This window comes from Falco punctatus, assembly GCF_963210335.1.
Source record: "Falco punctatus genome assembly, chromosome: Z".
Taxonomy (NCBI): domain Eukaryota; kingdom Metazoa; phylum Chordata; class Aves; order Falconiformes; family Falconidae; genus Falco; species Falco punctatus.
This window is the reverse complement of record NC_137586.1, coordinates 72,390,909-72,417,626: the sequence shown is the minus strand read 5'-3', so window position 1 is coordinate 72,417,626 and position 26,718 is coordinate 72,390,909. Positions and strand designations below refer to the sequence as shown.

Genomic DNA, 26,718 nt, shown 5'->3' with positions numbered 1-26,718 from the left:
TGGGTTCGGATAAAATGGCCTTTATTGTTTATACAAACTATTTATATATCTCAGACAGTGCAGGTGTTAGACCCTGATAGGTTTTTGTGTCCTTCTTGCTTGCTATTTGCTGTTGCTGTAGGTGCCCGTATGCTGCGGTTCTAAGTTCCGATTCTTCACACCCTGTTTAGATACCTGACAATTGGTGGCTGTCTTAAAGGTACACGGCTAAGTCTTTGAGGTCAACTAACTTATCTGCAGACCCGCTGCAGACCCCAACAATTCTCAATTTTTGTTTTTTGAACAGCTAGTACCAGGTTTGTCATGTTCTGCAGGGCCCTTGCAAACATGACGGCAACCAAGGTAATGGCAAACAAACAATACTGCCAACTGAGTGAATGGATGCCCAAAAGGCTGACATTTTACCAGATTTTGGTAACATGTTGCTGCAATGGGGCACCTAAAATCCATGCAGCACATACCATCAAAATCCTCACAGCCATGTCCTTGAACCAACAACAAAAACCAATAGTTGCTCTGTTTTGTATATAATGGTGGCAAATTTGACTCACATTCTTAACTGCCTAACAAACAAGGTATCGACATTCAAAGTGCAAACAATATTGACTTCTTTTGGGTTAACGTTATACAGAGGTAATCAATTATCGAAAATATCAAGACTTTCAGTAAGATTCTTCATTCCCTGCATACATTCACTTTTTTGCAACAATGTCTGCAAGTCAGTTTCAAGGAAGGGCACGCCAGACAAGGACTGGTTCAGTAAGGAGGCCACACATCAGTTGTTGGGTTGACTGGTGGCAGCAGCGCTCCGACGATCCGGCACACTAAGCTCAGGCCGTACACAGCGAGCAGGCATCCATCGCGGACCTTCATCTGTAGAAACACAAGCATAACCTCTCCCCCAAGTTAACAATTCATGCAGTCCCGACCAATGCCCGGTATGAGGGTCTCTCATGCGTACTAAGACACCTTCATGCTTTCTGTAATCGTGCCTCTGGGGTCATTCCCTTCATTCCCCCCCCCCTTTTTTTTTTTTTTTTTTAGTTAGTGCCACTTTATTAATAGACTCACACCAATGTGTACCCCCAGCTAAAATTACACACACTACGCAGACTTTGTTATTTAAAAGGTGATAGGTTAAAACTACTTGTTCACACGCTTCCATCTTATCCTAGTTTCTACTCATACTCCCTTAAAGTTATTTAACTCTTTACTGCAGGATCTCAGCTGCACATCATTCAAAGCAAGGCCAAACCTGCACATTATCAATGTCAAAACATTCCACTGTCTCTGTTCCATACAATTCTACAATTCCTTTTTTTTTTTTTTTTTAACAGCAAAATACATTTCAAGCACTGTAACACAGGAGATTATAGACAGCTTTCCCGCATGACACCCTGTACTGCGAAACAGTTTTTTGCAAGACCTGTACTACCTTCCAAGCAAATGGTGTGTGAACGTGAGGATCACCAGCAGCCGCAGCTCCCAGTACAACAGGATCTGCAGGCGGTGCCCCGGTGGAAGGAGCAGGAGGATCAAGGCGCGGTCCGCCTATCAGTTCTACTAAATTCCAGTTCCCGTCCTCTAATGCCCCCTCTCTTACGGCCTGCCAAAATCGGCGAGGGTCGCGCGTCATTACTGTACCGCTGGCAACCAGGTTTTTACCACCCCCACCCCCCACACGGCCCGTGACCGATGACGCTGCCGCAGCTGGACCCGAACCCGCGTTTTAGGCATTTCCACCCTGCGCGGGCGGGGCCGGAGCCGAGGGCGCGGGCGGGGGGGCCGGAGCCGAGGGGGGGCAGGCGTGCGGGCGGGGGGGAGTCAGGGGGCTGGCATCGGTCCGCCGAGGCTTCTGCTGGTCGTCCTCGTCCTCGGAATCGCTATCAAGCATAAGTCGATGCATTGGAGAGATGTAGGGGATTCGGGGCATTGGGGAGTGGCATCTGGTAAGGGACACCGACTCGCCCCCTCCCCCACCCCCCCCCTCATCCTCTTGCCTGTATTCCGGAGGGGGATACAGGGGAGGTTTGAACGATGTACCCTCATTCGCATTTTGCTGACTTTTTAAGCCCCTACTCGCTCCTTGCGGACTTTGCAAGCCCCCACGCGCATTTTGCTGAGTTTTTAAGCTCCCACTCGCGTCTTGTGGACTCTGCAAATCTCCACTCGCGTTTTGCCGATCCTGCAAGCCCCCAGCCGCATTCTGCTGATTTTGCAAGCCCCCTACAACTTGTCCAAGCAGTCCCGCTGTAGGCAAAAACCCGGACGCCTCTCTGTCCCCTTTTTCCAGAGCTTCTGACAGTGCAGATCCTAAATTGTCCCAGGTCCACACACTAAAAGCAGTCGCGGGGGACATTTCCACGCCATGTGTTTTGGCCCACAGTAACTTATCTTTTAGCCGAAGCCCATGTAAAGTAATTCCACGCTTCTCAAATACTAATTTCCACATTGATAGCACCACGGTAGCTTCTTTAGATAACTTACTCCCCATGCTGTCCCTGGTGGCTCACCTTACCGGTGTCACGTTCTCCCGGGATCTTGCAGCCGCTCGCTGCGCTACTCCGCTTCACCACGCTCCGCCCCCCCAGCAACCCGCTGGTCACTCCTGACACCCCTTACCGGGGTCACATCGGCACCGTCTCAGAATCTCTTTTTGATACCCTTTACCGGGATCAGATAGGCACGTCGGGGTCACCAAATGTGGTGACGCAAGTCGAGGCAGACTTCAAGGAAACACTATGTCTGCGCGGCTGGGTTCGGACAAAATGGCCTTTATTGTTTATACAAACTATTTATATATCTCAGACAGTGCAGGTGTTAGACCCTGATCGGTTTTTGTGTCCTTCTTCTTGCTTGCTATTTGCTGTTGCTGTAGGTGCCTGTACGCTGTGGTTCTAAGTTCCGATTCTTCACACCCTGTTTAGATACCTGACAATTGGTGGCTGTCTTAAAGTTACACGGCTAAGTCTTTGAGGTCAACTAACTTACCTGCAAACCCCAACAGTATATTACTAGTGAATATATTTTATTTATTTATTTATTTTTACTGTGATGCCTCAAACCAAGATCAGAGTTTTAAGGAGGACATATTACTCCTTTTTCAGTCTCCTCTTGGTAGGATCTCTGGAAAGCCCACTTAAGTGGTCTTGTTTCCATACTTAAAAATAAGCTAATAATAGCTGCCTTAATTGTAAATATTAATTTAATTAATAACAATAGGAAATATCTTAATTATACTTTCATCAATAAAATACTTCATAATCTATGAAACAATGTGTATTTCAATAATTGTCTTAGTTATATCACTTTTATTATTATTATAAAAGATTTTAATGTGAACACTGCCTCACTTAATGGTGAATTCAGTGTAAAATGTTAGTATTTTAATGTCTGAAGTACAAAATGTGTATAAAAATAATTATACCCATATTTTTCTCTTTAGTATCACTCTCTGCTGCTTAGGTTATCATCTGGTAAACTACTATTTTAACTGAGCTGAGATATTTGTTTTTATTTGATTTAAAATTATAGAGATGACAGAAGCCTCGTTATTATGCTAGTAACAGAGCTCCAATTATGGGTGTTAAAAGCTTTAGTTACAAATGGAAATAAGTTTGATAGCTAAATTTGAGGGCCAGATCCTACCAACCTAACTTAAATTAAGTCTAGTTCTGTACGAGGAACGATTGGAACTTGCTAGGATACATATGAAGAAAGCTTCTGCTCAGTGCAAGTAAAGGGGTAGAACCCAACTTCAAAAATAGGTAACTAAGCAGAAGGTCTGGTATGCTGAAAGAAAGGAGCAGTATACATATGTTAAGAACACAGGAAAGATATCTGTTTGGGTTTTTTTTGCATTTGGGGGCACGTCTAATATGTATTGTATATATTTATGCTACTAAATGTGAATTATATTGCTTCTTTTTAATGAGATCTACCACGACCATTACTATTTTATTCAGCTCGCTCTATATTTTCTGAAAGAGTGGATTTCAGCTATTCTTTATCCAGCCATTACTTACTCAGCACTGAGCTATTTGCACTTGAACCAAGAGCAGAAGTCATACCCTTGTGTAATTATGGCTATTTGATAAATGACCATGACATTTTTGAATTTTATGCGTTTTAGAAGATGGGAAAATACTTTTAAGATTTGCCCTTTATGAAATTAAAGAATTAAAAATCAATCTGACTGAGAATCACACAACAGCAGTGAGGAATTTTCAGTTATCATTTCAGCTGGTGAAGGGCAGTAGTTCTCTCTGACCTGTTGTGCTCCCATACAGAGTAACTAGATTTAGTATTTTGATAGTGCCTTGAGATGCAAAGGTAAATCTTGTAAAGGATTCCAAGAATGCTATTTGGGTAATAGGCTCAAAAGCTGGGCAATTCTTGGAGAAAAATGCATTATTGTCCACATGAGTAACAAAAATGCATTTGCCTCTCAGTAAAGATTCCTATACTTTTATTAAAAGGTATACATATATATAAAAAAATATATACATATAAAAAAATGTCAACAACTGGTTATAGAAAAGCTTGTATGGTAGCATTTTTCCAGTTACCCAGGCTGACTGTGACACAAAACATGACCTTAGCTGAATCCCCACCATCAGGATCAGTCTCAAGACTTGATGCTCACACCAGAACCAGTCCTTTGCTACGTCCTTTAAATACTGCAGCTCCTTTCTCTATGTTTCATCGATGTCCAGTGAAGATTTCAGCTGCAGGAGAAAGGGAAAGCAAGATAATTTTCCTCAGATTAATTGCTTATGTCAGTCCTTACAGGCTGGAGAAGATTCAGGTTCGCTGAGTTGTTCTGTCTGAAAAGGTGAATGCAGAAGCATAGTTATCCTTTCCTGGTTTCTTTTTTCCCCTTTCTCATTAATTTATGGAATGGATTTCTTGCTAATTTGTTTGTGCTATTATCTATGAAAACTGCTGAGTAGTATGAATGACACAAAGAAAAAAAAAAAGGCAAAAAACCCCCGAAAAGTGCACTATAATAATTTTATTTTCTCCCATGGCCAAAAAATACATTTCCACCTGGATATACATAGCTCTGTGTTCTGTACTGGTGCAGATGGGAAAGGTACAGAATTACTATGACTAATAATCCCTAGAGAAAGAAGGGTATTTTATTTAAAATTCACCATAGCAATGTTTTCTGAAAAAATAAAGTCCTTAAATATTCCTTCAACAGTATGTGTGTATATTGTTAAGTATACAAATTGAAAAATAACTTTTTCACTTTCAGCTTTGTTTTTGCCAGCATCAGATATTTTTATAAAGTTCAAGAAGAAAATTGAATTGCTGAGTTCTACTTTATAGACTTTCCTAAAGAACAGAGTGAAAACTCAGTGGTATTTGAGTTAATATTTTCCTATTCTTAAGATTCATTCAGCCATCAATTTTTTGCTTGCTTGTATTGATATTATAGAGACTAAGTTTCCATAAGTAAATATTTTACTTGATGCTCCTGTACAGGGAAAGCTAATTTTCAAGGATGAGTGATTACAGCATATTGCCAGGAAGTATTTATTACTCATTAAAATCGATAAAATATTTCCATCTATTTTAAACTTTTTTTTTTTTTTAAGATAACATAGCTACAAGTAATGTAAGAATTTCTCTCTAAATTCAGGGGAAAATAATTATATCCTGAGATTCCAATCAAAATTTTTTCGCGCACTGTTATTCATAATGCTTACCACCCTTACTAAATTGCTAAGGGGAAGATCCAATGAAGAATGAATACAGCAATTGAATGTCTGACATCTCTCCTGACAGAGAGGCAGATTACAATCTCTTTAAAAAAAGGAAAATACCCCATCCAAAATATGTCTACTGAGTAGAAATATTGACAATGGTCTTAGCATTTTATAATCAGCTGACTTTTTTATCTGCTATTGTTTTGTTATGGAAAAGTGTGTTACAATTAACAACAATAAAACAGTCCAGAAGTTTAGGTAGTTTAAGGTAGGCAAGACGTAGAAAGTAAGGTGAAAAAATAGAAGTAATAGTACTGTTTAATTTAGTTTTCTGTGTCTTAGTTCTTTACTGTAGAAGAGTATCTTCCTTTATAATTTTTTTATTGTCACAATTTGCTGCTGTTTTGACTGTTTCTACAACTTCTAACTTGGATGTGACTATTAAATGAGAAGGTATAGTAGCCCACTCAGCTTAGAGTTGCATTATTTAGTATGCTCGTGTTCAGACAGGTAAGATGATCTCAGCTGAAATAATTCCTTTTTTGTTATGGACTTAATTTTTAGAGTCATTAATTAAAGATTTTTATAGCCTTTACAGATGTTAATTTACTCCCATAACTATTTTTATAACAGAAGAAATTTTGTAATAACACAAAAGGTATTGTATCGCATGTGCTAAGCAGACTTTGATACATAGGGTAAGTGGAAATCCAAGGTCACTCAATATCAGATTTTGTACAAAGAGTAGGAGCCATCACCCATCTCTGTTTGCATGCCTACAAATGACCTAAACAGATTTGCAGTCCCATCTGAATTTATACATGGGAGTGCTCTCTTTCACTTCTAATTTTGAGATTGCACAGATCAGCAAATCCCAGCATCATAATTAGAGGTATTAGGATTTCTGTCAGCCTCCATGTGTCCTCTCTGTAAATCCAAACAAATTTTTGAAAGAAGCATAGAGTGGTGGAGTATCTTGCTGACCATTACATATTTAAGACTTTGGGAGCCAAGTTGGATTATTCTTCTATCTAGATTGTGCTGAAGAATAGAGAAAATCCTGAGGCCTTTGATGCAGATTTCCAGTTAATATTGTACTCGTTATTTGATACTCTTAAATACTGTACAATAGAGGTATAATAAATGTTTCAACAGCTTCCAGCTGTGTTTCAATTCCAGGTGTGTTCATTCATGAACAGAAGATAGAAAAGAAATGTGCAGGAAAGAGGAGACATATGGGAATAATCCTTCTTACCCTCTCTTGCTCTTTCTCACTGTGTTAAACATATTGCACAACTTGCTTAAGTAGTTTGCTAAAGTACAAACTCATAAATTCATTAATTTAAAAAAAAAAATTCAGAGATGATAGTAAATATTGATACTGCTTCTTCATCTGTAGTCATACTTGTAACCTTCCAGTTACTGCTCATCTGCTTGCACTGCTGTAGCAAATATTTTGGAAAAGTGTTTCAAAATGAGAGCTGTTGAGTCTGGGGGAACTGAAAAGCTAGCATCATGCCAAAAGAGATATTAGGATTTTCCTGTGCAGGGCTACTTCTGAATGAAGTTAGTGCCAAACATGAAGTCACTCTGCCCAGAAGAAAACCAGTACTCTTTCTGTGTGTGTGTGCTTAAGTGCAAAACTTTAAAGCTTTATATTTTTATCAACTGTCTTTCTTATTTAAGTAGAAGCAGAATGCACTTTACATTCCAACATCTTTTATGCTGCTTTGAAGAGTTTTGTGGTAAGAGCTAAGAACTTCATTCATATGCCAGGTCCCTGTTGTCTACAGGGCTGTACCTGGAGGTACAACCCTCTGGATTTGTTCGTTTGAATTTTATTTTCTCCATCCAGGAAAAAGCAATAAAAATCTGTGAAGACACCAGGCAGTGCTTCTTTGCAGATTTTAATTTTGTTGCTTTTTTTAATTGTTTGCAATATTTTGTTGCTTTGGTTTCCTCATCAGGGAAATAGAAACACAATGAGGTAGCAAACTTTTGGCAAGTTTAAAAATTATCTGGGAAAAAATAATTGTAGGAAAAACTGTTTAGTGAAACAGAGAATTCATCCTACTTACCAGCCTTTTTCCATGCCTGGGCACAAATTTTAGACTGAGAGTATCACCTGCTGTATTAATCATGCAAAGTTGTTAAGCTCTAAAAGAAAGTGAACCTATTTATGATAGTCTGGTGGTGTCACATAGAACTTTCAGGTAGCTTTATTTGTTTATTTATTTATTTATTTTTGTATTTGCATTGTGCAAGGCTTTTTACTCAAAAACATACTGCGTGCTTTAAAGGGAAAAAAAATCACCGCAGTTTAGAAATGTTCCACCACAACTCCCATGCTCCTGACCCCACCATATTACAACCCTCTTAAGTGTTGTACTGAACTGATGCAAAATGGACAGTACAGGGTTGGTACCATTCATAAAAGTGATACCTTAAAGCTGCCAATCCCACCTCTTTTCCCTTGTGGGGCTGGGGAGTGCTAGCAGGACTCTGCATGTGTGAATGTGTCCATGTATGTGTGCACATGTGCATTTTCCTATAAAGTGTTTTCCCTTCTCCCTGCCACTCAGAAGCCTTTGTTTCCAGATTTGTTCTTTTTCAAGTTTGATGGACAGGAAGCTTTAGGAAAAGATTAGAACCTTATTTTGGGAGGGATTTAAATCTTACCTAGAGCAGTGTTTCAATCCCTTTTCAGAATACGACAGCCCTGAGACAAGCTACTACTAGATCCATATCCCCACAGCTAATGCCACAGCAATGGATGTATGACCTTCATCTGTTGCAGGTTCTCCAGTTCATGATGGTAGAGAGAAGGTCACAAGGAGGATACTGAATGATCCAGCTTAGGCAGTGTTAGTGTCTGTGCTGCACAATAAGAATAACCTCCAAACCTGTCAGGGTTAAACATAGAGCTAGAGTGACATTGATACAGACTTAAATTGATGAAGCACACGTGTGAATTGATAAAGGGAGTGTGATGCACCATACTACTGAAATTTATCTAAATTCAATATGGTTAAACATTCTTAAAGATTAGATGAATTATACATAATTTATATGGATTATTTTTCCCAGGCAAACAATAGTGACATTTCTGTCTGTTACCTAGTATGACAAGGCTAGCATGTTTTATTCAAAAGTTTTAAACAGAAAAATGATTTGTATGCATTACTCTTTCATTAGGCCGTTAAGGAAAGCAGAAAGCAACACAGTTATTCTATGATGCAAAGTAAGATTTTGTATTAAATAAATAAATAAAGTGACAAAACAGGTTTATTTCTAACATCTTTAAAATTCATGCTGAAGTTCTCTTGTTGTTTGCAGACAAAAATGTAAATATTTATGAAAGTTGAAGGAAAAGGAAACAAGGCAGCAGCCTCCTCCTCCAAACAGATTAGATAATGAGCAGCAAGGTAACAAACCGAGATAACTTGGTAATAGGGCTTATGGGTTTATACAAATTAAAAGAAGTATCTGCTGGAACATTACATGGAATGATGTAACATGAAAAGAATTTTCTGCTTTATATGAAATTAAAAAATGGGGGGAAATCTCTTGGTCACACCTTAGGACGTAATAAATCATAGAAGTGGTTCAAATCCTGCTTTCTGAATTCAGAAGTCCTTTAGCTTTCTAGAACACCCTTTGGTTCATCTTTCCTTAATATCAACTGTTGAACCTGTTCCAATTGGAAAATAAAAGTAATTATTCTGTGAACCAGAGAACAGAAAAAAGAATAATTTTGTATGTCTCTGGTTGAGGAATTCTGCAGAGAACTGGAAAAACTTGGTTCAATATTTGCTCTGGATGACAGAAAGGGGTGATATGTTTTCCATGCCCCAGATAAATGCCTCAGTGTGTGACAAATTCTGCGCACTGAGATGGAAATAAGTGCTGGTAAGACAAGTATGAGCTCCATCGGCTTCTATACTTGCTACTCAAGTTATCAGCACTTCTAACAGGAGTCAAACAGGGTGTGTGTGACTGCCTGATGACTACAAGTTGGCTTTGCAGTCTCAGGCAGTACATTTTCTGGCCCTTACAAGGCATCTAGAAGATATTTTTTGCTCTAACACTCTTAACACCAGTACTGGTTTCTGTATGTTGTTGACATTAAGATGGACTCAAGTCTACAAGTTTCGTGGCATTCCAGATATTGCTAGTGTTTTATAAGGAGCACACGTGATAATACAGATGACAACCTGTTGACAGAGTACCAGTCCCTTTATGGCAATCAAAAGAATAGAAAGAGTATTACAAGATTTAAGTAAGGAGCCATTTCCTATAATTCAGGATTTACTTCTCTATTATCTTGTCTCTGACAGTGATCAGTTCTATTTCTATTAGTAGATCTTTTCCTTCATTAACTTCGGTTCTGGTTACTTATCATGTTAGGCACATAAATCCTCAATCCTTAGTCTGATTTAGTTGTTGGTTTTTATTTTGTGCACGGCTTTTTGGTTTGTTTTTAACCTTAATGACATTCTGTTGCAGAAGACTTCAAAGCAGAACTGTGCATTGTGTGAAAACAGATTTTTTTATCATTTCTGAAATTACTATTCTTCATTTCTTTCAAATTTTGAAATCTAAGTTGATTATGACTTTAAAAAATCAGCTTAAATATTAAACATGAAAAAAAATATCATCTGTTTTTAATATATCAGATGAGTTACCAGATGATCAGTTGTATTTATGAACAAGAGTTGCTGGTACACTTTGGCAACTTTTGCACTAAAAATAATTGTATGCATTATTCATGAGGGAGACCAGTTCAGGACTCAGGTAGATCAAAGATTCATAGCACATGTATATTATAGATTAGTGGCAATGAACTTTTCTCCTTTATGACCTTTAGTTTTTCCTAGTGTTCTTCAAAGCTGAATCTGTAAAAAGCAAATAAATAAGCACATGAAAGGTGGACTAAGAAGGTAAGCTAGGAAATCGTGGCATACAAAGTAAGAGACAGGTAGATATGAGCGGAGGAGGGAGGGAAGTCCATTGCCACAGCTGTAGCCCTGTACTATAGAAGTCAGAAATCACATGTAAGCTCAGCTACCCGTTGACATGTTTCGCTGTAGGCTTGCTGGCCATCATCTTATCTTGATCTGCAGTGCCCCATACCTGTTAGTCTCAAAAGCATGGTTTGCCTTTTTCTTGAAGGTAGCTGTATTACTCAAATATTAATTAGAAAATAGTATTGACAAAATTGTCATATTTAATAGAATAATGAATTTGTACAACACAGAACACTGAGCTGGTTTAACAGGATTTCTAAATGCTTTGTCCCCATCTCAAATCTGAAATGACAAAGAATTCCAGGTTTATTCAAAGCTCTTTTTTGACTTTACATCTTTCACCATTGTTTCTAAACATATTCTAATTACTTTAATTTGCATGTGCACCTTATTAGTATGTTAGTTATAAAACTAAAGATTATGTCTATACAGTATGGAACATTCCTTCAACCATGTTCCACCTGCTTCTCTGTGCGATTATAGTTTCCAGTTCTTTAGCTTCTAGTTCTTAATTTTAAACCAAGTAAGAATGCTTCTACATACCTTTGAATTAAGAAACATGAAATTGTTTTCAAAGATTACTTATTAAAATTGTCTGTGGATCAAATTCACAGCTCATAAAAACACAATTTACTGGTTTACCAGCTGGTTACTTTTGACTTTCTCATTCAGCTGTCATGAGATTATTCCCACTGTTTCAAACTTAATAGCAGTTTTCCTCTAATGGACAAGACTCATTTTGCAACATGTAATGCTTCAGTGTATTTTAGTTGTACTCATTTGCTCTAAAAGCAAGTGGTAAAGGACAAAAAGATAAGTAGCTTTTATACCTGTGCTGGTTGTCATTTATGGGTCTCAGCTGCAATTTTTCCAGATTCATAGGTTGGAATATTTTCAAAAAGCATTGTCTTGCATATTTTTAGTATAAAGCAGTTTTATGCTACACCTTTTTGATGTTTAAATTATTTCTTTATTTTATTCTTGAAGTATGCTGAATTTCTGCAATATTAACTTGAAAAATTCTATTTTCCTCATTTGATATGTCTCCAGTTACCTGATTCTGTAAGCCACTTTAATAAACTTTGTGTTTCCACCTGGAGACATCATTAAATGGACACATTTTTAAAAAGTGTTAGGTACTTGTTACTTAAATACTTACAGATTGATGCCACTCCCTACTCAAGAGCACTGTAGGTAACTATATCGTGTTGTGTATTTGGCTTTCCCAAACCTCTCGATATCCTGTTTTCACTGGAAATGAAGCTGATAAAACCCATTCCAAATGGAAAGAGTAGAAAGAGGAAAAGGGTTGTGCATTTTATCAGTGCAACTGCATCACATTATCTTTGGGTATTTGCCTATAGGCTGGAGAATTTGCGCTGAATTTCCCTTAACTTTCCTTGTAAACTTGCAGCTTAAGCTACAGCCAAATTCTCTATGCCTTAATCCTCAGAATGGATTTTCTTGAGGTCCTTTTGTGTCTCAGGCTATCATGTAACAAAATAATTTGTTTTCCTGAAAGTAAACTGTTTGCCTCATGTGGTATATAACATGTTTAGCTATTTTTATAACTTTTGGTCTATGATAGAAAAGATAGTGACCCTCCTGACTCCTAATTGAATGCGTTAGGCTTCTTGTTATATTATGCACCCACAGTTAATGGCTCTAATTGATTAGAACCTCATCTGGATTCAGAAGATTAAGTAATGCAAATTGTTTTAGGGTTCCTCAATAGAGCCTGCTTAACGAGACAATCAGGAAATTTCAAGGCTTGCTCTCTGTTTGGAGTTACACAAAAGCAGTGGCTATGGATGAGATCTAGTGCTACTGAAATTAACTCTTACGCTCATGGAAAATAACTGCCATCTGCATTTGTAATATTTCCATTCTGTTCATTTATGAGTAATAATAATACTACTAATAATAATTTAAAAAAAGACAAAAGAACAGCTTATTCCTCCCCCCACCCCGTATCCCTCAAGCTCCTTTTCCATCTCTGCCTCCATTTTCGCTCTGGGTTTTCTGCACAGCTCCTGAGAACTAAGGGGAGCGATGCTATGTGTTCTGTGAGAATTTTCGGCAGGTGAGTTCACAGAGAGGGCCTGGAAATTTATCTTAACATTTGCAGTCCCCAACAGAACAGTCAGCTACCTAAGTAAACAGAATAACCAGATGCATACCTTCATGTATGCCTCTGTCAGCACAATGCCATATTGCAGGTGTGCCTCTCCTAGAAATAACAGCACACCGCCAGGCTGTTGACATTGCCAGCATCATATGTATCAGAGGTTGTACTTCTGCGAAAGGCAGCCTTGCTGGCTAGATGACAGAGCAGGTAGCCAAATATCCTTTATTTATAAGAATTAAGTTATTCTGAGGTTCATATGCGCATAATTCATCTCACCTTATTTTGTGTATTACAGATAATGAAAAATTGCTAAATATCCAGGGCAATATTCACAACTCATTAACCCAGTCAGAAAAATAATACTGAATCCTCGGACTTGGCCAATAAGTGCAAGTGCATGCCTTGCTGTTCACTGGGGCTGGGACTAGCAGGAGGAACCGTCCACTAGGACTGTCATGAGTTTGAGAGAGGAGCACTGTGCAGCCCTGCTGCAGGCAGGCAAAGCCCTGGCAGTGATGCTGGTGGGGCCAGGGACAGCTCTGGGTAGAAGGTCCTGGGTCCTGTCCAGCAGTGTGCTGAGCAAGGCCAGAGATGCTGAAGATAAGGAAAAGCTTTTACTCCCTGAGAATGGTGGGTCAGCAAGGCCCATGGACAAGAAAGTGATGCTATCTCCCTCCTTGGAGGGTTTCCAACATGCATGGAATAAAATGCTGAGCAACCTGGTTTGGGCAGCTCATTGGACTGAAGACCTCCCATGGTCTCTGGTGGTCTGAAATGTCCTAGTTTTGATCCTCTGGTTTTCTGATTAGTTAAAAAATATAGAATCAATTTCTGATTTATTTTTTAATTACAGGGAAAGAGAGATTTTTCCTCTGCTGGTGAGTCAAAATTTGTGCTAAGATACAGAAGAAACATCTCATGAAAAGAACTTGTAAATTCCATTATAATTATGAATTAAGATTTCCTTGTTTTCTGCCAAATAGAAAAAGGATTTTTGGTTTTCCTTTTGATTTTGAAGTATTTAGAAAGCTTTTTACAAGACAGAGATAAAAATTGCCTTTGAAATGTGCATTGCAATGAGATCTTTGTTTTTTCGATTTTGTTGGGAAACACCACTTTTGTTGATTCAAGAGCTACATTTGCTCTGCAAGAATGCTGTTGAGACTTTTACACTCAAGGAAGGAAGGTTTAAAAATGCTTCCATATGTAGAATCATTGGATATAAGTACTCCAGAGGGCTGATCTTTCAACCCATCTTTTTTTCTCTCTCTGTTCTTTTCTTTGCATGTTTGCATTTCTACTGTTTTGATGAACAGCACTTGGTACTTCAGAGATGAGTTCACACAGACTATGTAGCGTTTGTGATTAATTTACTAACTACATAATAACCATTTTTCATCCTCTGTGTGTGTACACTAGATTTTTGGACTGTTATTTGCAGTTATTTTGATCTTGATGTTTTTTTAATTACAGCAGACCAGTTATTTATCCCTGATGTAAATCTGTTACAAGGAAGCTGTGTCCTGGTTCATCTGTAGCGTGTGCATCTTATTTCCCCTTCTTGTCATCACTTCAGCTGGGAAGATTAAAGGACCCCATTATTTACTGTTTATACACCTTAATCACTGATTAAGTTACTGTGAGTATACAGGGAAAGTGGAGCAGACTGAAAATGGGGAATGAGCTTTGTCCATCTTGGGAAAGGATTTTATTATTTGCCTTTTAAATGTACATAGAGCAAATATTACTTATATTTAGTTGTAGTGTCTCACATTTGATAGTGCTTAATTTTCAATCTTTTTAGAACAACTTGTAATAAGAGAATTCCTTTTAGCACTACCTTCTAGCTGAACATTACATAGAGCAATTTATAGGCTCAAATCCTAGGGTTTATCTGTAGCCAGCAGCCCTAGTTCATGCCGTGGCATTACATGTATTGTAGAACATGGTATGATCCAACACCTAATTTAATCAGGGAAGTGACTAAATTTAAACACTGGCATATGTTCCATCTTAGAATGGAAGCCAAATTAATCCTTCATTTTTTTTAAAAAAAAGTTTCTTCCCTAACAGGTAGAATCAATGAAAATATGTATTAAAAATTACTTCTGATTTTTTTTTTTTAATTGACTTGACATCTTTAGTAAAAAAAAAAACCAAAAACAAAAAACCCACCAAAAAATATTCTGCAAGTGAAGAACAAGCAAACTAGTTCTTTCAATCCCTCACTGTCTGGTTTAGATTTTATGGCACAAGAGGCAACAAGCTCCAATATTGTATGCTTAGACAATTTTTGATACATGTATTCATCTGTACTGTGGATTGCTAGTATAGATCTTTATGCTCAGAACAACAGGCATTATCCTCTTCTGTATCGTTCACCACACTACCCAGAAGCTAACTGGTCAGTGACTGGAATGAATTATTCTCCAGGTTGACAGTATGATCATCAATACTTACTCTATAGGATATGAATCAGTATGCTCAAGACATTAGTATTATCCATCTTTCCCAAAATAAAAATGGATTTTAAAACATTGCCGACATTCCCAATATACTGCTTTTCCTGTCTGTCTGGTATTTGGATAAAGCCAGGGCAACATGCAGGTTTTGGTGGAAAATTAGTTTGTATGACTGTATTATATTGACGTCATTATTCATAAAACAGGTCTTCAGTAATTAATAATAAATAAATAATAAAAAGATCAGATAAATAGCTATTAATTAAGTTCCTCTTAATTTAATGTTAATTGGAGGATGAAGATTAGCATCTATCCATCTATGATAGATTTCATTGATGCTATGTGGCCACTAAGGGTCTCTCTATATGTTCTCAATTTCTAAAATTTTTCTTCATATAGATTTAAAGGCAATCCACAAGGATAACCAATTCTTGCCTAACTAACCAGAAGCATTATGCCGTGTAGAGATGATCTAAATCATGCAATAATGCACCTATGGCTACATTTTGACAGCATTATGTTTAGTGACGGTAAATCAGACTCTAGTGAAGCCTATTCAGAGTTCTTTTTGTGAAAGGCAAAAGGAAATGCATTCATGTGCTTTCTGAGAAACCTTAATGTAGAAAGCAGTTTTGTTTGGAGGAAAGGACTTGAGACAGGTGAGAGAAGGGTGCTTTCCAGAGAAATAAAACTAGTAAGCCTTTAGACAAAATTGAAAGTAATACAAAAAACGCATGCTGCCTTTATAAGGGATTTTTCACTGGCTGCACCATGGTATGAAAGAACCGTGAGAGAAAGCCACTCAGCAGCCCTCAGTGTGGGAGGAGTTGACTCAGGCTGCTCACAGCCTCCAGTGGTATCTGCCTGAAAAAAATCTCTTAACCCCTCAGGCTGTTGATAAAGCCATCATCTAAGCAGTGTCTTCAATCTGCCAGTTATCACTAGCTGAGATCATAAAAGAAAGGTTTACTGAAGCATCTTTGCAGTATGACTTCTGGTTCTTTGCAAAGCCTCATTTGCAGGTTGACTATTCCTAAACCACATCATAGCCTCTAAGATCAAGGGAAAACAAAATAGTACACACAGGCCTGGAGCGCTAGTGCACATTCCAAGAAACTGAAAGTTTGCTGTTGATAGCACTAAGATGAACAGTAACAAAACAACAACAATTTAAAATTATTTATCAAATTAAAATTATGAGTTTTAGCACTCAGCTGTGCTCAGACCTGTGGATCTTTATACAGCATGGCTACAAACCAGTTATATTTAGGGGATTATTTGATGTTTGCAACACACTGGTCATACTAATAGCATTGAAATACTGATGTCAGAATTAGTGTTGGGTTCTGAAAGATATCTAAACAGAAAACTCCTTGTTTTGTTGCTGTAAAGAACATGCAAGCAAATTATCTAGAAAGACTATGGGCTGCAGAACAGCAAAGGCAGAAAACACACTACTGATGATCTTGGTGAATCTTCATCTATATATATATAATTTGCATACATACATATTTATATATATAAACCTATGTTGCTGACTCCCAAAGGCCATTTGACTTTCCTTTAGATAGTTTGGAGCTATGAGGGATACAGAAGGCAATGGGATAAAAAGCCCAAGGAGGAAACGTAACAAGTATCAAAATTTTTGCTAGAGCATATGTATTATTTTTTAAACTTTGCAAGCATTTCTGGACAATGCTACAATTAGGGTACACAGATGACAAATGAGAAATATGAAACAGCATGACTGAAACTTTGAAAGACAGCTGAAAAGTACATGAGAAAGGACATCATCAGCATGGATGAAGCAGGAATGAATTGTCCATCTGTGAAGGTAAAAGGTTTGACAGATTTCCACTATTAAGTGGGATGGGAATAGGGAAATGAAGGGAAATGAGATATGATGACTATTCTTCCCTTTTTTTCAGCTCCTAAGACTTTTTAAGCTGTGTATTTGTTGATGAATCTAATAAGATTTATTTTTCAGAAAAGTCTCTTTGATTAGGTGCAAGCTTTTTGCAGTCTTCTCAAGTTTTATATATAAAGTATGTGTCAATTTAGAAGGGTAGGGAATATAATAAAATGCCATTGGGAAGATTTTATCTTCTTTGGATTTTCATCTCAGCTATGAAAAGAAAAAAATAATTAAGAACTTGGAAAAGGTCCAAAAAATTTTGAACATTTTTTATTTATCATTTGTATTTATCTGGACCTACTGTGGGTCAACAAACTCAGACCATTACTCACTTCACCTTCCTGTTCCCAAGAGCACAACTTAGGGCTTCTGATCTAAGAGGAACCACAGCATTAATCCCTTTATCTTGCTATGCCTAGGCTATTTATTTATATTCATGGCATTACGGAGGTTCTTACCAAGTTCCCTCATCAAATATGTGGGCACATATACCATTACCTTTTATTCTGAAGACCTAGAGAGCTTCAGAAAAAAGGAAAGGCTTTGTACACCACTTATATCCAAGCACTCTCTGGAGAAAAGACCTTTATGACATACCCTTTTAAAAGCCTAAAGAAATTATGCTTTTCTTCAGCCACATGAGTACCGTAACCGGATGGAAAGAAAATATCCAGGAAATATAACATTCATTTTCTGTGTTCATATGGGAAACTTCATTTGAATCATATTCTGTATGCACTCTGCTCAGTTCAGAAAACTAGCTGCGGATCTGATAGTCTCATTTTCTAGCAGCTTGCCAACTTGTAGGCTTTAAATGGCAGGATTTTGAACAGGATTGTACACTAAGTACTGTAGCCATATCAACAGCCTAGGTATATCAGTTGGTAGATGCTGCAATGCATACTGAGTAAATGGTCCATTTTGCAAATCTGTATTCTACACACACGGTATCTTTGGTATCACCTGTTCCTTCCTTACTTTTTTCTGTACCTTCTGCACACAGCTCTTGTGAGGTGAACACTTTTATCTTCAGGGAAACAGGGACTGATGAGCATCAATCTATTGCTATTTATGATTTTTGAAATAAAATGAGAGGAAATAGGGCAGAAAACTGTACTTGCACTTTGACTGCATAAAGTCTGCCTGAGAATCAAGATTGGGACATTTTTCTTATATGTTAGACCCCTTGTGACAAAGATGACAACGGGATTTTAAAGGCCATTTCAGAACCGCTGCATGTGCAGAAGTCCTGCATTGCAATGTATTCACTGTCCTTAGTTTTCTTCAATAAAGCCAGGATTTATGGAGAACACATTTATTGCAGATACTAAGAGCAGTGGTGTGTTTTTGTAATGCTAACACGACCAAGCAGTACTTTCATCATCCTTATAAACTTGTTGCCTTCAGTAAAATAGGACAGAATCAATACAAACAAAAATGTTAACACGTACTACAGCTGATAGTCACAAGGTTTTTCAGCTATTAAACCAGCTCAAGCTAGTCATGGAAACTGTGCCATACACAAAACAACCAAACAAATACAATTAATTTTTAGAAATATTCCATCATGTAAGTAGAGAGATCCTGCATGTTTAGATTACTGCTTTTATGAGGTTTAGGATAGTTTAAAAACAAAATAAAGGCACAAAATAAAGCAACATATGCTTGAAATTTCCTAACATTTGTTTCCTTGTGCAGTGAATGTTCTACCGTGGGTTTTTCTCCATAATTATTGTTAAATATTTCACTTGTGCTACATGGAGTTATTGTGTGTATGCACAAAGAGAGCACAGATACTGGAACAGGATTGCATCAGGTAAAGAGTACATTAAGTGTTCAGAGCAGAACACAGTGGATCCACTTCTGAACTATCCTTGATTAAATCACTGCTGGCTCTAGTGATGTCATTAACTCTACGTTTAAACAGTTTGTTTAATCAGTCCAGAATTCTAAGGGCTACTGAGCATGAGAATCTCTGCCTCATATAATTTGACATTGCAGAGATCCATCCCCTGCTCACATCATGTGTGAGTCTAAGAAACAAACTGAAAAGTTGAGAATGTTGAAGAAAGCCTTAAAAGAAACACTGCATTTAACTTCTTTTGTTCATGTCTGATCCATGTGCTCATCTGTTTAGAGGACCAACAGAGCTTTTGGAAATTTTATGCCTGTGTGCAAAGGCACACAAATACATGTTCATGTCTTAATTAGAGTTCTGAACCACAGTCCCTCATCTCCAGGGCTTTTCTCCCTCTGTTTTTCTTGACTAACTCCTGTAATGCTTTCAAGCAGTAACACAGTTCTCTTTATACAACTTCAAGTCACCTGTTCTGGAAGATCGTAATTACAACCCACTTTACTCCATCTAACACCACTTTAATACCAATTCCATTGGAAAAGAAATTTGTTGGAACATTCTTTTTAGAGGTGAATATCAAAAAGTGGGTCCTAACTGAAGTCTTGCACCACTTTGGTGTTACAGATGGGCCACGTTAGTCTGTTGAGCTGTATGAACCACCTTCCAAAAAGAAAAAAACAAAACAAGGGGGAACTCTTATTGCATTAGCCAAGGATGAGGAGCTTTTAGCATACCTAGCACATAATTTTATTTTTACTCCTTCCAAGACTATTTTGTCAGTTACTTAATTAGAATGGGTAAGTTGCACTAACCATTCACCATGTCCTACTTAATTTTCTATTAGATTTATCACAGACCTTTGTTTACTACAGCTGTTGAAGCATGTAAAACTGCTGAAAGAAATAATATTCTGTCATGAATTTTGAGATTTCAAAACAAATTTCATTTGTTTGGGGTAAGAAAATGCAACATCTTCTATGTTTTGGAAAAGGATGTGAAAACAAAAGGAATAAACCAGAAAGCACAAGATATGCTTACCGGGAAAGATGGCTTGAAACTCACATGAGATCAGTGCAAAGCAAACTGAATACAGCAGAGAAGGTGTTTAATCCTAAATTGCTTGTGTTTCAGGTGTAATCTTAAAGATCAGCTGCTGACATCTCTAGACTCTGTCTTTCAGAAACATTCCAACTAAAAATAATTAGAATTATTTTTTAACTTTAAACATTTTGTTTTAAATTGAATAGACTTTCATAAGAAATATTTTCTTAGCTATAAAAATGCATTTTTATTTTCTGACAGTTTTTTTTTTTCTCCTTTATATAATAAAATATTCAGGAGTCCTGCAGGATTGTCTCTCACTCTCATGCACATATTCATTTTATTTGTTATTTTTCTATGCTTGGTTTTTTGACATCTTGGCAGACATTTAATATAGTCTCATTTTGTGAAGTTGGGGATTGTTGTGACTGACTTTGAAAAGAGAGAAAAAACAACTCCACCCAGCATACATCAGCTGTATTTCAGAAACCAAGGGAGAGAAATGAAATAATATAAATGGGAATATAATTAGATCCTGATTTTAGTAGGAATTTCCAGATACTGCCACTGCTTTTTGCTTTGTAGTGATGTAAATAAAATGGTAAAGTAACCCTTTCCTAAACACCTGTCTGTCAGTATATTTGTCATCCAGTAATAATATTTATTATTTGAAATTATATGTGAATTTAGTACAAGACATGAGATTTTTTTCCATGGTACAAACAAAAAAATCGTGTATTTCCCTATGCCCCATATTTATGATGAACATAATTTTTAAATGGTTGCAAATCAAATGTTACAAGTTTGTCTGAGTTACAGGAAAATGCAAAAGAAGTGGGATAGAGGGAAAAAATAATGTGAGAGGGCTAAACAAGAGAATAAAACCCATCAACTGAAATACAACATTGAAAGAAATAATCAGATTAGAATAGGAGGAGAAAAACAGTTCCGAGACTTTAAAGAAATAGCGATTTTCTCCCAGAGCAACCTTGAGAGAATCTACTCTGTTTTTCTCACCATTACCTCACAACCAGAAAGCATAGCTTTACATTTGTTGAAGAAAAGCCAAAAAGCTGCTACCTTTACTGGGATCGTTTTGTTGTAGCTGGCCAGATAAGTGCATATTGCTCCCAGAGTTGGTCATCTAATGGAAGATAATAAGACTGAAGGAACACTCTTAGCAGTGGGGAGATGAAAATCTAATCAATCAAGGTAAATTCTGCTCTTGCATGCTCCAGTACAACTTTAGTAAGATCAAGAACTCAGTGAAAAGTGTGGATTTGCTACGTAGTTTGCTATTCTATGCCTAATGTGTTCAGTAGGGAAGTAATATCCCATTGTTTTTAGAGTAGGGTTGAATGGAGTGAAGGCTTCCTGCCAGAAGCGTGATGCCTAATTCAAGCTCCACAGAGACCACTGGAAAAAAATCATCTTGACTTCAGCTGGCTCTGCAATAGGTAGCAAGGCACAGCACTCCCTTAGCTCCTGTTGCCTTCCAGAGCTGGCATCGCAGAAATGCAGTTAGTACAGCAGCGACATTCCACAGCTGCACAGTCAGCATAATTTCAATTAAAACTGTTGGCAGGAGCTATACCAAATCATGTGCACTGCGAACAACACCAGTGAAAATGTAAGAGCAAAAACATTGTACCAGCCAATGCAGACAGACTGTCTTGCCATAAAGACTGTATCATACACAGAGTGCTGCGGGCCATATCATCAGTGCAATCTTCCTACTCTTTCCCTCTTCCATTAAGAAACATATGTTATCACTCTGCACAGATTTTTAACTTCCCCCCCCCAGCCCCCAAAGAATTTTGCTATGGAACCAATCCCAAACTCTGATAATACAGTATGGGTTTCAGCAATAAGCAGTAATTTTGGAACTATTTCTACTTCAGCTACTGAATATAACTACTTCTTTAGGATATCAAGTGAATTAGGTATTTTGCATCTATTATTTGCTTGTTGCAAAGGAGCTGCCAACTTAAAATGTGCACAGCTCTTTTCTATAAAGAGAATTGCACTGTAGTGTCTAAAACTGTGGTGGCAGCTTGTTCTCATCTCTCTGTGCAAAATTAGTGCAATGGAAAATGGACCTCAGATGACACATTTGGGTGATACAAATATATAATCAGGCCAGGAGGTTAATGAGAAGCAATGGGATGTGTTTTGAGACAATGAACCAGCTAAAGTATCTCAAGCAAACTGAAGAAGTCTCTGAGATGCAGATGTTTTGATCATACATATTTTTTCTATTTTCAGCCGTTTGAGATTACCAAAAGATATTTGACAGTGCCACACTTGAACCTGAGTATTACACAGCCTAGACCTCTCACTGTGTTCGCCAGCTTAGCCTTAGTAGCAGAAACTCAAACTAAACTCTGTATTTGAAAGCACAGTCACAAACAACTCAGCTTTTGCTATACGGGCAACACTTGCATAACTGCCAAACCACATGACTTTCTGCTGATAGATGAAGACAAAGACTTTTGGGTTTGGATAATAGTATTATTAGCTTTGTAGAAACTAATTGAATTATATGGATTAATAATAGAGAGTATTTCTATTGTTACAGCAGTTCTTAGTTGTTTGTTCTCTTGACCACTATTTACTTGGAATTAATTATTATTTTTTAATTCTATTGCTAACACATAGAAGTATCTGAATTCCACATACCTGCTATGTAGTAGCATGGGGATGTGGCGATGCAGAAGATCACGTGTTGTGACGGAAACGTAGGAACTAAGTAGAAAACCACCCACGAAAGGCTGGCTCTGCTACTAGTATATAAGTGCCTGTGTCTTTCAATAAACTGCCATTTTGCCTTCCTCTCCATGAGAGTCTGAGTGCTGATGGTCCCTCAGGTGCTGCGCTGAGATTTGGACACACCATAAGCTGCAACACTGCTAGAAACAAGGTGTGATGTTTTTGGCAGAAATGTTTCATTTAAGCAATCAGTCTAGTGATTGGAGTCACTAAGTATACTTCATGTTTGTATTGCATGTATAAATGTAATGTGTTTGCTTTTTAGCACGTACTTTATTTAGAGGCACTCAGGATGAATTGGTCTGACGGGTGCAATGACACTGAAAATGACAGCACCCTTTGCACTTGCAGGTATGAATTAGAGCTGTGTAAAAACTGATACATTTAAAACCATGGGAAATTTTACCATTGAACTGTCACAGAAGTCTTGCAGAAGTTTGTTTAGCAGACTACTGTGAATCATTGTCAACACCTTCCACTGAGCTGTATGTACAGCAGAAAAGGTTTGAGCAATGTAGAAAAGCTCACAGATAGCTCAAGCTCCCATACATCCTTATCCAACTGCCAGACTTGAGAACTATACATAGGGCAGGACACAGTGCGGGCTATGTGATCTTTGCTTTCGGGGGAACAAGAGATGCTGGAATAATAAGCTCATTGAACTATGCATTGTTACCAAATCAGAATATTCACAACAATTATGTGTTATTCTGAAGCAGCTTTTTCTTACATTTCATTAATTTTAATAATTTATTTTAACATAATAAAAGATGTGAATTTTTAAATTTTAGAACAATAGTTTTGAATAAGATGAAAAAACCCTGATGGCTTCCTCAGTAAGAAAAACTATCTGTTGTATATATGCCTCTGCTATCTGCTGGGCAGGCAATAGACTTGGGTATATGTCATCTGGGAAATTTCTGGAGTGCATTGACGGCAATTTCCCAACACAGACAATTGATAAGCTGACTAGGGGAGATTCCTGCTGACCTTGTTTGTCACAAGCGAGGAAGAAATGGTTGGATACGTGATGCTCAGGGAAAGTCTTGGCTGCATTTACCATGAAACTAAAATCCTGAGAAAAGCCCAGAAGACAGAATCATAGAATCATTTAGGTTGGACAAGACCCTTAAGATCACTGAGGCCAACTGTAAACCTAACACCACTAAGCTCACTACTAAACCATGTACCTAGACACCACATACATGTCTTTTAAACACCTCCAGGGATGGTGACTCAAACACTTCCCTGGACAGCTTGTTCCAATGCTTGACAAGCCTTTCAGTGAAGAATTTTTTCCTAATATCTAATCTAAACCTTCCTCAATGAAATTTGAGGCTGTTTCCTCTTGTCCTTGGGAACTTGGGAAGAGAGACTGACACCAACATCTCTGCAACCTCCTTTAAGGTAATTGTAGAGAGCAATAATGTCTCCCCTGAGCCTTCTTTTCTCCAGATTAAGTTTTTTCATCTGCACCTGAAAAAGTGCACTGACTTGCTCTCTAGACCCTTCACTAGCTTCAGAGTCACAGTTGTGGACTTGGACAGCAGATTTCAGTTTCTGGGATTCCCTTGGCAGGATCTCACAGGAAACTGTGCTGGAGAGTGAAGGTGAACAAGAATGCTGATAAACTTCAAGGACATGTCCTCAAATCACAAGAGCAGTCCTTTGCAACAGACAGAGCCAGCAGAGAAAAACATGGTGCTCCTGATGGAGCTCAGAGGTGAACACAAAGCATTCAGAGGTGGAAATAGAGGTGGATCGCCTTGGAGGAACATAGAGACATTGCCTGAACATGGAGAGGTGAAACATTCCAGTCCACGTCCAGACCAGAAGCCACTGAGGAATGAGAAGGATGCGAACAGAGGATTCCTCCCAGAAGAAAAGCTAAGGCTAACATGAGCCTGCTATCAGCAGGCAACCTCATGACTAAGGGTGTCGAAAAGCCAAAGTCCTCAACACATTTTTTTGTCGCAGATTTGACTTCTAAGGTCTTTCTTCAGGCTGTCAGAGCACCGTGGAGGCTGTGGGCTCCTGGGGGTTGTGGCGACTGTCCCACCACTCATAGCTGGGGAGCAGGACATATGGGTGGGCAGCTGGGGCAGCCCTAGCTCTGGGCTTTGGGCACCTCCCTGGGAAGGGGACAGGATCTGTAAAAGAAAGACATGGCTTGGGAAGTTTTAGGTCATCTGGAGAACTAGTCTTGCATATCAATGTAACCACACCTATGTCATGCTTTGCTCAGGATTTAGTAGACTATATTCTTTAGGGTAAGAAATACTTTTCAGAACTAGTTAAGTTTTAAATAGCCCAAGTCTGTTAAGCTGGATGATTTCCTGGACTATCTCCATAGCTGGTAATCACCAAAAATAAAGTACTTGTTGAGAAAAATCAGAAAGTGTGGACTAAAACCATTTCAATCAGCTGCCATTCAATATGTTGGACATAAATATAAAACATTTAATGATGGAAATTTTACATGAAATCCTTTAAGGTGAAATCAGATATACAATGACCTCTGCAAAGCACAAATGTGCATATTGCTGTTCTCTGGGTTCTTCTATATATCAATGGGACAAAATCCAGAAAGCATTGCCATGTTATTTTGAAGAATATGAGTGACCACAAAAATCCTTTCAACTCGCTTTCCCCTGGTAACATCTCAGTGAAACAAAAGAAAAATATCATACCTTATGCTAGTCAGCAACTGTTCTCTTTGTTGTTTTTTTTTGTTTGTTTGTTTTGTTGCTTTTTTTTTTTCCCAATGGGAGTGATGCAAATAAACAAACTAACAAACAAATAATTTCATTCTTTCTAAGTCATAAAAAAAAATTCAATGAGTTTATGAGTGCAAATCTATACAGCTGTTGTCTTTCCTTATAGCACGAGTAGATTATCTGGTCAGGATAAAAATGTGCACTATTGTTCTTATATGGATTTCACACAGTGCTTGTTACTGACTAGACACTTGCATGAATGGATGACTCATTCTTTGCTCAGCCCTAGGGAGTTGCTGGCAGTTACAATATTCCTCCGAATCAGTGTGATGCACACATCTTTTTATTGTGTATGTACAATGCCAACACACTGGGGTACATGCTAGTTATGAACTTTAAGAGGTCCTGTGATTTTTTGCTGGCAATTTAAAGAGAACTACACAGTAACAGTAAATGACTCATTTGAGGACCTACAGGTGAAACATGGAGAAGGCAGTAGCTGAAGAAAAGGAAAAAGAATGATTGTTATATAGGCAAAACAATGTTTTATATAATTGTTTAACTATTTGGACAAAGTCTTGCAAACAATGGCTACTACATGGCTTTTCAGCAAAATTCACTTGCCTCCCTGTCAGCGAAAGGTTTGCCTGAATACCCTCAGAGTTACTAAATGATGCATTCATTTGGAAATCATGGACTGCTTTCGTGCATAGCCATATATGGGACCTCTGCTACCTTAATGGAACTGTTTCTGCAATAATTCTTGTTATGCAGCAAATAAATAAGACAACAGAGTGTCAATGGCTTCTGTTTAGGTTGCATTTCAGAAAGCCATTTGGTGCTTCTTGCGTTTCTTTAGAATTTTATTTTCAACACTATAATTTCTATTGTCAATCCTGAAGGAATGCCTGCAGTAGTGCTGCTGTGGGGTGGGGGCTGCTTGTTTTTCACACGTAGTGAAAAGGTAGAAACACAGGTGACTTGCTGCAGGAGACAAAGCATTGCAGACACTCTACATCTGCCAGTGGGCATGGGTAGTCTATTTATTACGTATCTAGAAATGTTAAAAAACATTTTGAAAAACAGA

General features: G+C 37.9%; 1 long non-coding RNA gene across 1 annotated transcript; it reads right to left on the bottom strand.

Annotated features, from left to right (window-relative positions):
* On the bottom strand, positions 1–26,718 carry LOC308056848. Its single transcript, XR_013924998.1, has 2 exons — positions 2,664–26,718; positions 1–2,559 (listed from the first exon to the last, which is right to left on the bottom strand). It is a non-coding gene; the product is annotated as an uncharacterized lncRNA (long non-coding RNA).